The sequence below is a fragment of the Chionomys nivalis genome, chromosome 11, assembly GCF_950005125.1.
Source record: "Chionomys nivalis chromosome 11, mChiNiv1.1, whole genome shotgun sequence".
NCBI lineage: Eukaryota > Metazoa > Chordata > Mammalia > Rodentia > Cricetidae > Chionomys > Chionomys nivalis.
Window position 1 is genome coordinate 4,475,970 of NC_080096.1, and position 17,257 is coordinate 4,493,226.

Genomic DNA, 17,257 nt, shown 5'->3' on the forward strand with positions numbered 1-17,257 from the left:
CAAGTGTGACCTAACAGATCTCAGTGAGTGGGTTATCAGTAGATTTCACTAGGTTAGACACGGTGGACGAGATAAGTAGTGCTTTGAAAAGAAATACTAAAAGTGGAACATAATGAAACGTGAATAAATATATTATGCCCAACAACTATTGGCTGTACATTTTTCTCAAGTGCATAAAGAACATTAATCAGAACTGCTGCTCCCTAAACAAGTCTTTTGAATTTTTTGAAAAATTCAAAGCACTAAAGTTAGAATATCAGACTTACTATAAGACAGATTAAATATTCAAAAAATTGATTGGTATAAATCACTAAGTTAATAAGATAAACCTAAAAATTGTGATGTTAACAAATACAGAACTACCTTTGATAAAATACAGTGCTTGTTCAGAAATGAAATAAGTCAAATAAGTCAAATGGCTAGAAAGCACTTAGAGAAGCTGTCTAGGAAGCCCCAGTTAATGGTAAGAGTGGTAGCTGTTGCTGTCTGCCTGGGAAAGAAGCGAGTTATTTCATCCCCAGCTCGTCTGGTTTACTGTGTTACTGGATGTTTTCCCAAGTTCAGTACAACAAGAAAAGAAGAGTTTAGGAATTGGAGTGGAAGGAATATGGCTATGGTCTTATCAATTGTGCACACAGCCAGTTTGACTGTATCTTTTTAACATTAGTAATAAATGAAGTTGAAGACTCAAGGTAGCTCTAGTTACAGCTGTTTTTATACAGTGATAGCTAACAGAAATTGTAATAAAGCCAATCATTTGCCATAGTATAAAAAGCATATTGTTTAGAAAAAAACTGGGAAGCAGTGCAGTCCATACAAGAACAACAAACACAACATGATATGCTGCGTTCAGTAATTAGAAAACTCACTTTTTTTTTTAAAGATTTATTTATTATGTATACAACATTCTGCCTCAATGTATGCCTGCACGCCAGAAGAGGGCGCCAGATCTCATTACAGATGGTTGTGAGCCACCATGTGGTTGCTGGGAATTGAACTCAGGACCTCTGGAAGAGCAGCCAGTGCTCTTAACCTCTGAGCCATCTCTCCAGCCCCGAAAACTCACTTTTTAAAAATGTTTTTTTGCAAACTCTTTTATGCATTTGACATAGTATCAGGCAGTGCCAACAGACTTGTTGGAGGAGAATGGAGTGGTTAAAATTGAGAGATGGGTGCTGAAATGTGTGTAGAGAGATAAATAGTTAGGATGAGCTAATTCTGAAGGACAAAGTTTCTGTATGCTCCAGGGTAGTAAGACTTGCTGTAAAATAGTGAAAATCTGGTTTTAGTAAGGCAAACAGTAGACCGTTGAACTGAGTGATCTATAAAAGAGATCCACACCTCCACAGAAACTGGCCTGATCACATAAGAACTCCTGCAGAGCAGTAGGGAAAGGACACACACTGCAGTAAATGGTGTTTGAAATTGAGGATGTAGCTCATTTATGGAACCTAGTGTAGCATGCATGAGGCTCAGGCTTGATCTTTAGCATGGCAAAAATAAATAAGTAAATTAATGAGTAAATGAGCAAATCCAGGGGGCAGGGCTTTGGTTTACTGTGTGGCAGAGAAGTCCCTGTATGCATGCTGCTGAGAATTGTCAGATTGTCAGCCATGTGCTACAATATCCATAAGGCAGAGTGGCTGCACCTGCTGTAGGGACTGGATGTTGGAGAAGCTACTGGTGTAGAAGGGCTGGCTGTTGAAGAGCAGTGCACTTCTGGCACAAAACCCTAGAAGGCTAGATCTGTCAATATGGCAGGTGGATACCAGTGGTGTCCCTCTCCCTTGCATATAGGATTATGATGGCACTAGACATTTTTTTTTTGTTGGTTTGCTTGCTTTTTGTTTTTTGATTTTCGAGACAGGATTTCTCTCTAGCTTTGGAGCCTGTCCTGGAATTTGCTTTGTAGACCAGGCTGGCCTTGAACTCAGAGAAATCTGCCTGCCTCTGCCTCCCCTAGTGCTGGGATTAAAGGTGTGTGCCACCACCGCCTGACTGGCCTTAGATATTTTGTATTAATTCAGTAAATCATATCATTGCATGCTCTTTCTGTCCAGACTAGATACCTGAGAGAAGACAGAACAGATACTGGATTTACCTTTGCAGAGGTGAAGGCTGTTAAGATGGGACAACTGGTTACTTGACCAGCATTGTCTGGTCTCTGGAGAGGTCTGTGTGCAATCAAGGTACAGTAACCACTGAGCCAGTCATCAAAGAGTAGACATGTATTTAGAAAGCCATTCAAAGGAATGCAATTTGAAAGAACCAGGTGTTAGCGCTGTGAGATGACAGATCCAGATAGAGGAAACTTGTGGGGGGGCCTACACTGGGGGAGAACTTTGTTCCATGTGAAAAAGTAGGGAACAGTAGGGAGGTTAGAGAATAGAATGAGTTGAATTGTGACGGAATGGTCAGCAGCTGAGGTTAAATTGCTCCTGGCTTTTCGCTACCTGAGGATGTGGGATGTTCAAGGGCAGGTTCCTACAATGGAGGCCTGAGATTATAGAGTTTTGTAATCTGTTGTAGGTACTTCTCTGTCACTTGACTGGCTTCCAGAGTGTTAAGAAGAGCCTCTCCACCAATGCAAAATAACTCCGATTAGACCAAATCAAAAATTCCCACGTTTAATAAATGCCATACTCTCGGGTGGACTGGGACAGCATGGCTGGGACAGAAGCCCATGCAAACCCCAGAGACCATGTGTTCCTTTTTCTGGCACCAGCCTAAATAGCCTGTGGGAGGGGTCCTGACCCTCCCTGGGGAGCGGTCAGCACTTGACAGGCTGGGAGTTTGAGTCTGGACCAAGGCAACTCTTAGGCCAGGGGCTGGGGTGACATTTCCAGTCTTCCCAAACTTCTTGGATATAGGTGGTTTCAGTCAAACATCCCAGAGTCCTTTGATATAGGGGTGTTGGCTTAAGTCTGACATATATATGTGATATGGGAGAGGGGAGAGCTGGGAGTTGGTGTGCTCACCCTCAGCCAGGGGATTGGCTGGAGTGGCAGGCATCTGGTTTGTTGTCATTTTGAAGTCCTCAGGCAGCTGCTTTTTGAGGGAGATGGGAAGGCAGGTAGCTGGGAGAAAAAAATACTGTTCTTAATCCAGGAGAGTTGGAACCAGTGGTGAAGTCCCAGGGGCTGGTGCAGATGTTGGCATTGTCTGGAGGGCACTTTGTGAGTTGATCTTGGCCCAGGCAGCAAGAGTGACCTGTAAAATATGATTGAAACTGGCTGAATTTAGTGTAGCAGAACTTTTTCCCGGAACCTGTAATAGAACTAGAACAGATTCACATCGTGGTGTCATAGTAATAAAGGCTACTGCGTTAGGTTAAGACAATGAAAGAAATTGGGAACCTCAGATTCTTTAAGATATACCTGAAATTTGTTAGGCACACCTGTCTGTCTGTATTTTAGCAGGAAACTTTATTAAATGCCATGGATGAAATAATAAGTTAACAGTACCTTAAGTTGTCAAATGCCATTAGACAGTTCTGGGAGGGATAAATGAGCAAAAATGAGACAGCTTTTTAGTTACACAGGCAATCCCAAATCCTCTCCTCAGTCCTTGGAGAACCCCAGCCTAGAAGCAGTGCTTGCCGTTAGCTGTTGGGTATAAGAGGCCCAAAGATTTTTTTCCTGTGGAGGGAAGATTTAGCCCTAATTTAAAAGGATTTTTGTAAAAGGACACTGAAGGGCGTTTTAGGAATTGTCTTGGAATCACAAGAAACCCGTTAGGAGGGCATGCCTGTGTGACTCAAGGATGTCCTTGATCCGAAAATGGGCCTGTGAAAATTGAATGGCAGACCTCCCTGGCCATGCAATCTTCACCTCTCCAGCTTTTGCCGTGTGGGTCAGACTTCCAATGCATCACCCCAGCCCCTGGCCTGGGAGTTGCATTGGTCCAGACTCCAACTCCCAGCCTGTCAAGTGCTGACCCCTCCCTGGGGAGGGTGAGAACCACTCCCATAGACTATTTGGGGGGGGGGAGGGACGACACATGGTCTATGCGCTCCTCTCCCTTCCAGTCCATCCCGGAGTGTGGCATTTATTAAACGTGGGCATTTTTAATTCAGTCTAATCTGGTCTAATTGGAGTTATCTTGCATCAGTGAAGAGGCTCTTAATACAGAGTCCATGGGATGCATTTACAGTAATCTAGGGGACACTAGCATGCTGGTACCAAGGTGACAGCATTGAAGCTAGACATACCTGGACGTCAGGGGATGGGGTTTGCACATAGACTTTTCTAGCCGTGGGAATAGGGTGAATGTGGCCTGCCTGAGAGGTGAGGAGCTGTTGCTGTGACTCCCAAGTTTTTCAGTCAGTTTACAGAATGTGATGCTGGGTTTCCAGTGAACTTCTGTAGTGAATATGAATTACCTGTTAAGTGCTCCCCCTTCCCAAAGAATGTGGATTGGGGAGCAAACAAAATCAAACTAGTACAGTGGGAACTAGAGGCAAGAAAATGGTGAGAGTGTGGAGCTAGGTACTTCCGCAGGTTCTGTGGGACAAAGCCTGTGTTTTCTTGCACAGATAGGAGATGTGACTAACTAGAAAAGAGGGTGTTCATTGGCTGCTCAAATATTTGAACCTCTGTAGCCTTGGTAGTATATACAAATTGCAAAACTCACTTCAGGCTTTTCCCTTCTGAAGGTGAAGGTGACAGTAGGAAACGTGTTGAATACTCTGTAGATACAAACTAACTGCCTGTTTGTGAGAGGCACAGAAGTGCTGAGGAGGAGGGCAGTGAGGTGACCTCAGCAGTATGAGGCATGGGAGCACACTAGGTTGGGTCATGTTCACTATCTCCAGGGCTCAGGATATGCCTAGTGTTCATTAAGTGCTTAGTAGGATGTTGTAGGAACAGTTAGTGATATCTGGTCCCAGGAAATAGGAGGAAAGAGGGGACAATTGTGAATGAACATTGTTGTGGGGATGTTAGTACTGTTGACCCTAATGCAAACTAACAAGATGTGTCAGTTGGTAGAAACACTTGAATTCGAGCCTGATGATTCGAGTTCAATACCAGAACCCACATAAGGAAGGTGAGAACTGACCCACAGAATTGTGCCCTGCCATGTCATACACACAATAATGTAAATAAAATAAATGTTTAAGAATTGTAATTCTATTCACTCTGGGAGGATCTTTTTGGTTTCATGGCCCTGGATTTATCTTCTCTTTCTCAGGTGTTCCGGTGAAATTTACAGATCTTAAAGATCTAAGGCCCCTTGAGGGCCTTGCCCAACAGGGGTGACTTTTTAGATTTTTTTAGTAATCTTAATCAAAATGGTTTTACATATTGAAGATCTTTAATCTGTGTTGCCAATATCATCATTCTTCTTTATATGCACATATGCATACATGTTATGCTTGCTTGTGGCAGTCAGACTGGTTTAGCTGCATTCAAGCTGTAGTGAGTCACTATATATTGAAGTGACTCTTTGAGTCAGTTAATAGTCCATTTCTATAGTACATATCTTCATAGGCCTTTGGTGAGTACAGCTCATAGTGTTCTTTGCCTGAATCTTATTGGCAAGCCATAATTCTTTCTAATTTAGGCAAGCTTGAGGAGGATTGTCGTGTATTTGTAATGCTTTTTCTGTGAGGATCCCAGCACCACATGCCTTTACTGTAGCTCAAGACAGTCTGTTTCTGGCTGCTCATGCAGGATACTCTCTAGTCTGGGAGATTTGGGTGTTTGTGTAAGGACTACTAAGTTATAGCTAAAGGGACCTTATACCCAAAAGACTCCATGCCTAGCAGAAAGAACACATGGTATCTCTCTGTTCTTTGCCACAGATCATATATGCTTATTCCCAGAAATTGCTTTATTACATTTTGTTATATGAGTATTTATATATGTGCTTAATTAAAGGTGGTAATAAGTTGTCACTTAAAAAATTCTAGCCCCATAGAAATGTGGACATTTAAAAACAGACTTTCTCCTACAGTTGTACATCCTAGAAGAAGTCATTGTGTGCAACTTGGTTTTGGGAATGTGTATTCTAATTTTTGATTTTTATACTAAAAATGCCTAAGGCTAGGTAGGGGCTTTATAGTAAATGTTATTTAACTTACAGGCCGATAGTTTAAGATCAGGTGGCTTACGGGTTCAACCTCTTGGCAAGATCTGATGGTTGATTTCAAGATCATATGTGGAGGGAGAAATTGTGTCACCAAATAGGAAGCCAGAGAGGCCGGACTGGTCCAAGAACTCATTAGGGTTCTTCATTGGCATGCTGCCCATTGCTCTAAGAACCTCTCTCTGACTCCAGTTGAAGGACTTCCTCTAGGGTCCACTTCACAAAGGAGATTATATACTTTTATGCTGGAGACCAGACTAATGATACAGACCTTTTGTGGGACACTTTGAAACATGTCCAGACCATAGTAACGCCCTCCTGTAGATGTAAATGATGCTTGAGCAAGACCTGTGTGCTCCTGTGGTGTGTATCTCTATAAAGCTTGCATGTGCACACACATGACACTGTGCATACCTCTTCCTTCACTGTTTTCTCCTTATAACACAGAACATAATGGCTGTTTTCCATGTTGGTGTATATGTGTGGTTATGAATATGCATGATTGCAGAGCAAGGATGCCCATAAAAATCTTAGCAGTCTCTATTTTGTTCTTACATCATTTTGGTTTGGATTTTTAGCCTGAGATGTTTAATATAACTGAGCCTTTTTTAACTAGCATACTTAACATTCTGGTTCACATATTTTTGCATACTTCTCTAGTTATGCTCTCAGGACAGATGTACTTTCAAAGGATAAACATTTGCTATGTAGCAATTCAGTTCTCAGTAATCAGATATGAGAGTGTGTGTTCCAGCACTCAGGGATCTTTCAGTCTGTTGGGTGAGAAGCTGACACTTTGTTACCAGGTGATAGGGTCCTTCTGTGTAGTTCTGCCTCAGCCTCCTAAGAGCTGGAATTACAGGTATGTGCCACCATGTCTGACTTCTTGCTTCCTCTAAATTTCATTTGTTTATATGTTCCTGTGATTTAGCCTGTTTTGGCTGCTTGTCTAACTTCATGTTATATTTTTTAAAAATTATCTTCATTTCTTTTGCTGTTTTTCTGAAGTTGGTTCTTCATCTTCCCTCCCTCTGCCTTTGCTTTCTAAGTGCTTTTTTTGTTTTAAGAAATGTGTATAGTTGCCCCCACCACCCCCACAAAGCACTTGTAGTTAATTGTTAGCTTTCTGAACTTGTTTGGTCTTGGGCATTTACAGAAAAGTCTTCCTTGTATAGTATTGGGTTATCTATTTAGATTCTCTTTCTCTGTTTTATCCTAAGATGTTTAATGTAACTAAACACTAAAGAACCCACATGAGCACGGTGAGGCATAGTTGTAATTTCATTTTCCTTCCAAATTGTTCCCTGTATTGAGTTGTTATCTTTCCCAGTTGACTTTAAATGCTGCAGTTACCTGTGTTGCTGTGACAGCTTTGGGCTCTGTTTGGACTGTCTTCTGTGATCTGTTCACTCTGGGTTTATATTGTTGTTACAGTTATCTTTCCTTACATGGTGACCTTCCTTTCATTCTAACATTATAGAAAGAAAATTAGTGGCCACCTCTGCTTAAATATCTGTCAGAACCAGAGTGCAGCTTTACAGTAAATACTTTCTTGTTTGAGTGAATTCTGTTGTGACTTTAATAAATGAGCTCATGTAATCTTAGAAGCTGTATGTTAAAGAAGACTGAATTAAAAGCAGGTCTTGTCACTGATGATGGGACTGGAATAGTTCCTATCTTTGTTTCTGTAGCGTTCACTTCCTCTCCTTTCATGTCTGTGCACATCACAAATATTGGTAGGTCTAGCTGTGATGGCTGGAGGAATGTCCTTGCTCTGGTCTGGCTGCCCTGGTTCCTATTAGGGAGGGACCGATATCCATGATCTCTCTGCTTGCACTGTGCTCTCACTCATATACTCCTGCTCTAAGTTCCTTGCAGTGATGGTCATTATGGCCTGGTAGCTGCTTCAGTATTCAGACAGATAGGTGCCTTTCACATTTATACAGCAGAAAATTAAGAGTCTGAATGTTTTCTATGCATAGAACTAAGCAGTGTAAAGTTCATTTTTGTTGTGCACCCACCATCATCATCCAACTCCAGAAACTGAAACTTCGTCCTCAAACAGCCTATCCCTTTCCCAAACACCTTCTATTCTGTCATCTGTGCAGTTGGTTCTGGAAACCAGGTGATTGTGTGCTGCCATAAAGTGTATTGGGACCTGAACAGTTTGTGCTCTTAACTTCTGAGTTATCTCTCAAGCCTCCTTCCCTTTCAAAGCTGAGTATTCCATTATGTAGATACCACAATTTGCCTCTGTATGGTTTGAATAGGGCTGCTGTGAGCATGGGTTTGCAAATTTGAGATTCAGACTTCTCCCCTCCCCATCTTCGTGTGTTATTCAAGTGTTTTATTTAGTTCAACCTAGCTCCCATTATTCTGTTGTACCTTCTTTCTTGAATCACTAGTGATCTAAAAGTTAAAATAAGCCAGGTATGTGATTTATGTCTGTGATCCTAATCACTCAGGAAGTAGAGGAGGATTGCTATGAGTTCTAGTTTCAATAACTGCAGGAGCAATGACATCAATACCAATACCAGCAGTGTTGCCAAAAACAACATTTTGTCTTCAACAGCAGCAACAGAGTTCAATAAAAGGCATTTTTCAGTGTGTGCTTTTACTGTCACACATGCCACAGTGACCACACATACCATACCTCCCCAGCTCCTGGGATGGTGTATGACCCTTCTTCTCCCTGTGCTAGATGCACCCTCTTGCTCTCTTCTTAAATTTGACAGTGGAATTTTCTCAGGTCTTGGCTTTATGCCTTTTGTCTGCTACCATTAAATGTGGATATTACTTATTTCCTCCTACCACTCAAAAAAGAGAGCCAAGGAGATTTTTATCAGATAGGTTAGTTTCATCTTCTTTCTAAATAAGATGCTTTTTGATAAAATAGGATCATAAAGAGGACAAGAGTATAGATCATATGAATGACACTGATTTTAAAGGAGTGACACACTATGACATATAATTGATAATAAATACTGTATGCTCAGAAAGCCAAGGTGTGAGGACTTAATTAATGTGTGTATCCTATATAATGATGAGCACAGTCTATGTGATGTAGGAATGATATTGTCATGTTATAAATGGAGAACATGAGACATAGTTGAAAATGAAGTAATATCCCAAGATCACAAAAGGAAAAAATAGCACTGTTCTTTGATGTTTAAAAATATTCTTTGAGAATGTCATGTGTTTTGATCATAGTCATCTTCCCTCACCCAGCCCTTCCCAATCTATTCTTCCTTCCAATCCAACTTTGTGTTTTTGTACCCCTCCCCCTTGTAACCTCTACCCCTATCATATTAAAGCCAATTTTTGCTGCCCAAATATTCTTGGATGTGTGGCCTTTCATAAAGGTGTATGCTCAATGTATTAGTTAGGTGTCTGTTGCTGTGAAGAGACATCATGACCATGGCAACTCTTATAAAGGAAAACATTTAATTGGGGTGACTTACAGTTCTAGAGGATTAACCATTATCTTCACGGCAGAATCCAGGCAGACTGGAGAACAAGGTGAGAGTCCTACATCTTGATCAGCAGTCAACAGGAAGTGAACTGAGACACTGGGTGTAGCTTGAGCATAGGAGACCTCAAAGCCTGCCCCCACAGTAGTGACACAGTTCCTCCAACAAGGCCACACCTATTCCAACAAAGCCACACCTCCTAATAGTGCCACTCCCTCAGAATTTATGAGGGCCATTTACATTCAAACTACCACAGTCAGTTTATCAGGGCTGTGCTTATAGAGAAAACTGACCCTTCCTCTCTCAGCAGCTAAGAATTGCCAATAGCTTCCCAACAAAGGATGAAACTTCATGCCTAACTTCATTCTCCATGTTGTGATTTAGTCTGACTTTGGCTTGCACAGGTCTTAATACATTCTGTGAAAACTGCTGTGAGTTCATATGAGCAGGTGTCTTGCTCTTTCCTTGCACTCATCTACTGTCTCTGGCTCTTACAACTCTTTCTTCCCCTTCTTCAGTGATTTCTGAGCCTTTGGAGGAGGGAGTGCAGTATCTATATTCCATGTAGGTCTAAACACTCTTTAGTCTCTTATTCTCTGCACCTTGGCCAGTTGTGGGTCTCCGTGTTGTTTGATCATCATCTACTTGTACAAAAGTATTTCTGATAAGGATTGAGAAATGACCTAAATCTATAGGTATATTGTTAAGTCATTAGGAGTTGGTTTAACCCTCTTTTTAGCAGAATAATAACAGTATGTTCTCTTCTGGTGTCAATAATCAGTCTAGCCACAGGTTTTTGGCCTAATATAGTTCCAGGTATGGATTTCATTTTGTGGAGTGGACATGAAATAAAATAAGAAGTGGTCGGTTACTCCTATAATGTTTACTCTGCTATTGTACCAGTGGCCATGTCTGACCAGGCCTGTCATTTTTGGAGCTTGCAGAGTTCACAACTCAGTAAGATTGATGATTGCTTTTCTTCTTTGGCAGCATGCATAGCAGCGTGGGAGCTAGCCAGGAGAGATGATGCTTCCATGTCAGTACTAGCTTGGTACTTCTTTTTATATGATCACCTATGTGGTGTCTTCAGTAACAGAGTCTTGCCATCATGTTCTGGAAGGTAGCCAAGAGCTTTGGCAATAGCCTGTATTGTTTGGGGATCTTTGGGTATCTCACTGACTCACCCCCTCCCCCCCAATAGTAACTCATTCCTGGGGCTGGGCTTTTTATTTGTTACCTCCTAGTGCCAGTAGGGGCTTTGTTGCCCAGTCATAGGATGTCCATTTTAACTCTATGTATGTGTATAGATAAATTTTAGGAAACTTCTACAGGTTTCCATATGACATTTTCAGAAAGTAGTTTTTATATTTCCCTCCCAATTTTTCTATTCCGCCTTGCCTTACTCTCCTCCACTCCATACATAATTCCCTTGGGTTTAACAACTTAAAGGCATATATTCAGGCACCTGAAAGCTTTGAAATCTTGATAGAGATAGACCACCAGTAAGCTATGCCACAGACTGTGTCACGTGCAAGTGTTTGCGGAGTTTGTGGACAATTCCTACCCTGTCTCTGCATGACCAAGCTCCTGCCGAGTGTAGGGTCTCTCCTCTTGTCTTTTACTGGAGCGCTGGCATTACAGACATGCACTCCCACCTCTGGGGTTACAGATTTGTGCTTCTACATCTGCCTTTACATGGTTTCTTCAGATCTGAATTCAGGTCTTTATGCTTAAAACACAAGCATTTTACTTACTGAGTTTTCTCTACAGGCTTGGATTTTCTTTTAAACTTAAAAAATTTTAGCAGCTTTGCCACTTAATGGCTAGTTGCCCCCTGAGGTCAGTGTGTCTGTGAGGAAACTGGAGGATAGGTTTGGCCAACCTGAGTCATATTTCAAAGGGAGGACTATGGACTAACTAGGCTTACCTGGGAGGCTTGCCAAGTAGGCAGGCTTTTTAGTCACTTGTTTGGGGTTGAGAATCGCAGTCTCCTGCTGCTGTCCTTGAAAGACTGTTTATGGGTGATGGCTCAGATGGGAGCATCTCGCCCAGTGCGGAAAACAGGTGATCACTGATGTGTGTTGCTGAAAAGTCTGTAAGCAAGATTTTTTTTTTTTTGGTTATTTGTTTGTTTGAGACAGGGTTTCTTTGTATAGCCTTGGCTTTCCTGGAACTAGCTCTGTAGACCAGGGTGTCCTTGAATTTACAGAAATCTGCCTGCTTCTACCTCCCAGAGTTCTGGGATTAAAGGAATGTGCCACCAGGCTTGTAAACAAAAAATTTGATAATGCTAGCAGTGGTGAATTTTCTTTTTTCTTTTTTTTAAATTTATTTTTTGGGAACTTACACATTTTTATCAACCCTTACCCCAGTGGACAGCTAGAAAGAAGTGGGTCTTGGCTATGCTACTCAGTTTTATAAATGTGGTAAGCCAATCTGATTTTGAAAGTGGGGTGATTTCAGATGTGTAGCCAGTATGGGTAACCAGTACCAGACATTAAAATACACAGTATCTGTGTGCGTCCTTATGCGTGATTAGGGAGGATTCTCTTGCCATCTCTGGTAATAGACAGGCAAAAAGAGCTCAGGAGCAGTGGCTTCCACAGTCTGCATAGAATTTTGTTGACCTTCTCTGCATGGACAGGTCCCGGCATGGCCTGGTTCCAAGAGTGCAGTGTGAGGCTAAATCCTTGTCCTGTGCTCCCACTTAGCATTCTTGTCCTTGCACAGCTTGCTTTATCGAGGAACTGGCATGTGATAAATTATATAATCATTAAGAGTACCTGGTTATTTAGAGAGTCTCATGTAGTCCCGTCTAACCTGGGATTTGCTATGTAACATAGCTGAGTATGACTTTGCATATCTAATCCTTCTACCTCTACTCTCTGAGTGCTGGGATTAAGACATATCACTACTGCACCCTGTTTATGTGCTTCTGGGGATCAAACCCAGGCTTCGGTGCTTGATAAGCAAGCATATTAACAACTGGTTTATGTTTTGATTGAATTGTTGATTGTGTTTGGTGTGTGTGCGTGTGTGTGTGTGTGTGTGTGTGTGTGAGAGAGAGAGAGAGAGAGAGAGAGAGAGAGAATGAATATATATATGGGCATTTATGTATAGATCAGATAACAACGTTGAGTATCTTTGGTCTTCTTGTTTGAGGCAGGGTTTTTGCTCAGTGCTTGGTAAGGGATGCTCGCTGAAGAGTTTCTGGGATCTTCCCATTTCTGCCCCATATCTTGTAGAATTACAGATGGGTGCAACCATTTGTCACTTTATGTGGGTTCTGGGGAATCCAAATTTTGATTTTTAAACTGTGCAGCAAGTGCTTTATCCATGGATCAATCTTCCTAACCCCCTCTATTTTTATTTTTAATTGATACATAGTAATTTCATATTTATGGGCTGCATTAAGATGTTTTAATTGATTGGCATGCCTATTACTTGATGCATATGTGTGTTTATGTTGAGAACATTCAGAAGTTTTTCTTCTAGTTATTTTGAAATATATCATTGTTGTCAACCTGCTACTCTTCAGTGTTAGAGAACATTAGCAGTTACTCCTAGCCAGGCATGGTTGCTCATGTCTGTTGTATTTCAACATTTGGGAGGCTGAGGTCATAGGATTTCCATGAGTTTGAAGCCACCCTGGGCCAGCTTGAGCTACAAATGGTATGTGACCTTATCTGAAAATAATTAATGCTCACTGTCCCCTTTCCCCTTTCACCGTGTTTTATTCTTGGCCCCTTAGCCATCCCAAGTTCTGGTAACGACTGTTCTGATTCTGTGAGGTCGACTGTTTAGCTACTGCATGTGAGACCATGTGCTAATTGCACAGTGGTGTGTGTTCTGACATGAATAGCCTCAGTGCCATGAACCTGTGCACCCCTCAGAAGTCCTGTGGTTGCTCTCACTATTCCTCCTTCCCATCCTCTTTAGCCTTTGTGAGATATTCCAAGCTACCAGAGGAAAAGGTTACATTCATTGTTGAAGGTTAATAGTTTGTCTTCTCTGCCTCCCTTTAACACCCCCCCCCCCTTTCTTTTTAGTTCTTTGTTTTTCTTGCTCTAATTGTATAGTCCAGTTGGGCCCAGATCTCTAAATCCTCTTGCCACAGCCTGCCTAATTTTGGGGTTACAGGTGCGTGCTACCTCATCTCCCCACCCCTTTAAAGTTATTACAGTGGGACTCGTGTAGTACACTTCTTTAATTCCAGCTCTTGGGAGGCATAGGCAGGTGGATTTCTGTGAGTTTCAGGCTAGCCTGGTCTATATAGCGATTTCCAGGCTAGTGAGAGCTACATAGTGAGATCTTCTTTCAGAAAAGAAAGAAAGAAAAGAAAGAAAGAAAGAAATAGTAGGAATACTGTGATTGTAAGTGTGGGATGTTTTGTATGTGTCTTAGTTCATCTTAGAGACAAGTAACAAAGGTTGGTATTCTGAACATTTGGAAAACCAGAAGACATGATGGTGGTTGGCAAAGGAAAGGAGTTGCACCTCATCTTGGGTCAAACATTGGGACTGTGAACAGGTTTGCCTTGGACACAGGGACTACAAACATGGGGCCTGGGACTCGGGTAGTGCAAACATTTGGGTCTGTGAACACGGGGCCTGAAAATGCGAAAGCCAAACACTTGTTTTTCTGGTGTTGGAGTGGATTCCATTTCTGCCATGTCGGACAAACTAACAAAGACCATACCATGAAGTGGTAATAGAAGTATAGCCTTTGCTTAGCTAAAAAGCTGGAGCTAGCTCAAGTATATTTGATGCTCTACATAGTGGCATGCTGGGAATTTATGCATTTGTATTTATAGATTAAAAATAATAAAATTTGCCCCATCACCTTAATCAGCTTTTAGCTGAATGTCTCTTTAATCAGTACACATTCTTTCAGAGCTTAGTATCTGCTGCAGAAAGTATTGCATAACAGCACTAATAGCCATTTTGTGAAAAACCAGAAAAATGTCTAAGGTCCTGTTTTGATGGACTTCTTCAGTTCTGCGGTGCCTTCCCTTTTGCTGAATCTTGTGACTTTTTTGTTGTGGATTTCTTCCCAGTTTTTCCTTATTTGTTACATCAGAAGTAAGGGAGACATGGCAGCACCTCTTTCCTCTCACAGGCCTTTGCTCTGTCTGAGAAGGGGGTCGGTTCCTCTTGCTTGTAGATTTGTTGAGAAAGGGAATAAATTTGTCCGTAAGTGTGTCCCAGACAGTATGCTGTGAGAGTACCTGGAGAATTCTGCTGGGAGCAGGTGGATACATTCAGATCAAGGATATGCAGAAGGGTCTGGAGGCTGGCTAGGGGTTTCGAGCATTTACTGTTTAATTCTATTACTAGTTGTGGAAAGAGACAAACTCTATGTAACTTTGTAAAGTTTCCGTGAGGTAGTCTAGAGCTCTGTTCCCGCCTTGTAGAACATTCCCCTTGGTTCCTCAGCTGAGAGCTTATTCCAGTCTGTGGCAACACCTGAGTATTCTGTTTTACTTTAATGAGAACTTCATCACTAACTGACTGTGGCTATAGTGAAGGCAAGGGAGGCTTCTGAAGAAGAAAAGGAAGATGGGTAATTTTGGTTTATGAGGTCTATTGCTGATTGAGACCTGGAAATGGTCTAGAAGCCAATAAATTCTATAGGGAAAACATACTGGCTCCAGTTAGGACCAGAGTTAGCGTCCTGGATGAAGATTGTAGCTACCCAGGCCCTGAATCTCCTAGAGCTTGTGGTACAGAATAGTGGTTTTGGGTCAGGTAGGTGCCCAAAGACCTGCTGTCTGGACACTGCTGAAGGTACCCATGCCGACCTCAGCAGGTGCAGTGGTCTCAGCTGCTGTCCACGTAGTGGGCTTCTGTGCAGGCCTTGGGTGACGGTGGTAGAGTGCGTGCTTTCCTTCCTGAGTGCTGTTCTAGGGACTTGTTAGCACCATAATAAACTCCAGCCTATCTTCTCTCCAACCAGAAGTTACTGGCTAAATTCCTAATTGTTACTTTAAAAATCAGTTGGATCGTTGTCCCCATAGGTACAGTTGAATTCAGAGGCTGTCTGTCAGAACTGCCATGTGTGTAAGCAGGGAGTATGAATCCACTCCCATGGAAAGTCAGGACATGCTAGGGAGCAGCTGACAACTTGAAGGTTGCATTAGCTTGGATGGTTTATGCCTGACACTTCTGGCAGGACTGATGAGTTGGCAAAAATTTGGGGAACTGTTTCTGTAAGCTATGGAATTTTAAGAATGATTTAGAAGACTTTTAAAAGACATTAAGAAGTCATCTTATTGTTAAGAGATTATGAATATATGTTTGGTCGAGACATATTGTATATATAGTTCTTGGTCTGAACAGGTCTGGAGCTTATTTTTAATATAAAATGTTTTAGGAAAACAAAGCTCAAGTTAATGCCACACTGCTGGCTTCTTGTCTTTTGTTACAAACATGCTGAAATGGTCTCAATAATGATGCTACTAAAGCACTGTATGCATTGCTTTGATGGGGTATTGATTCCTTTTGCAGTGTTCAACATTGCCTGCATGCCTCCCAGCAGCAAATATGTATGTGCCAGACTCTGTGAGATGAGGGCTCCAAAAATGAAATGTTAGTTTACTTTTCATAGCTGTGCAACTAATGAAAGGGAAGCTGTGGCTTTAGAGATGTGGCCTTGAGCACTAACACACTCAATCCAGTGCATGATGATCTGCAGTTACTTTAACAAAACCTAATCAGAGGGAACAAAAGCTGACATTCATAGGATTATTTTATTTATTGATTGCCATAAGCCACTAGAAGGAATGTCTTATTTTAATAAATCCTTCTGGACACATGTCTATATTTTAATATATAAGTATTTGGGGGTGTGATTTTTAACAAGGTTAACTCAAGTGTTCGAAGTAACGGCGTGAAACTAAGGTGGGAGAATGGAAGGGGTGCTAAGATGGTAACCAAACCAAGCTCCTTTCGCCAGCTGCTCTCTACCTGCCTCAGGCGGCAGGCTACTGTGCACAGGACTTCTTAGATACAGACTGCTCAGCATAAGGAGCCTGGATCTGGAATCAGGGAACAACCTGCTCAGGATTAGTTCTCAGACTAAAGACAGTAAGGATGATTGTCCCATGCTGGTCATTTACCAAGGAAGTGAGCATTTACTGTCACCCTTTGCTTCTTGTTGTGGTCAGTAAGTGCCATAACCTGGTGGTAGTTACATTTCAAACAAAGGTTGCACCTTCCTGCTCTTTGTGGGAACATAAGTTAGTTTGTTAATAAAGGTGAGTAAGTGTAACATTGTTGGGAAACAAAGCTTGTCAGATCCCTCTTTCCTGCATGGTTAGTCCTCAAGGCAGGCTCCTCTTAACTGTATGATTCCAGGAGAGACAGCAAGTTGTTACTTTGCTTAAAATGTCCTTCCCTTATGCAGTGAGAGTTGAATGTGAGAACAGACTTAATAGGTATAGTTACACAGTTTATTTTATCATGTATCACTTTATTGCTGTCTTCTAGAACATTGTTATACTAAATGTTCCAATAATGGGAATTTTATGCAGCTACTTCAAATGAAAGAAATTTGCAAAAACTCAATTTTGGAACTCATTCCTTGAGGGGTGGGGGTGGGGGGAACGACACCAACTCACCATGCTGTGACCAAATTAGATTTCTGATATGTTGGCAACTTATCAAACACTGTCATTTCCAGAAAACAGGGTATGGATTCCA

The 17,257-nt window shown here is 41.7% G+C and overlaps 1 protein-coding gene across 17 annotated transcripts in view; it reads left to right on the plus strand.

The window, feature by feature from the left end:
- Camta1 (calmodulin binding transcription activator 1) overlaps positions 1-17,257 on the plus strand; it is an 820,478-nt gene that overhangs the window by 57,443 nt on the left and 745,778 nt on the right. The window lies entirely within an intron of this gene.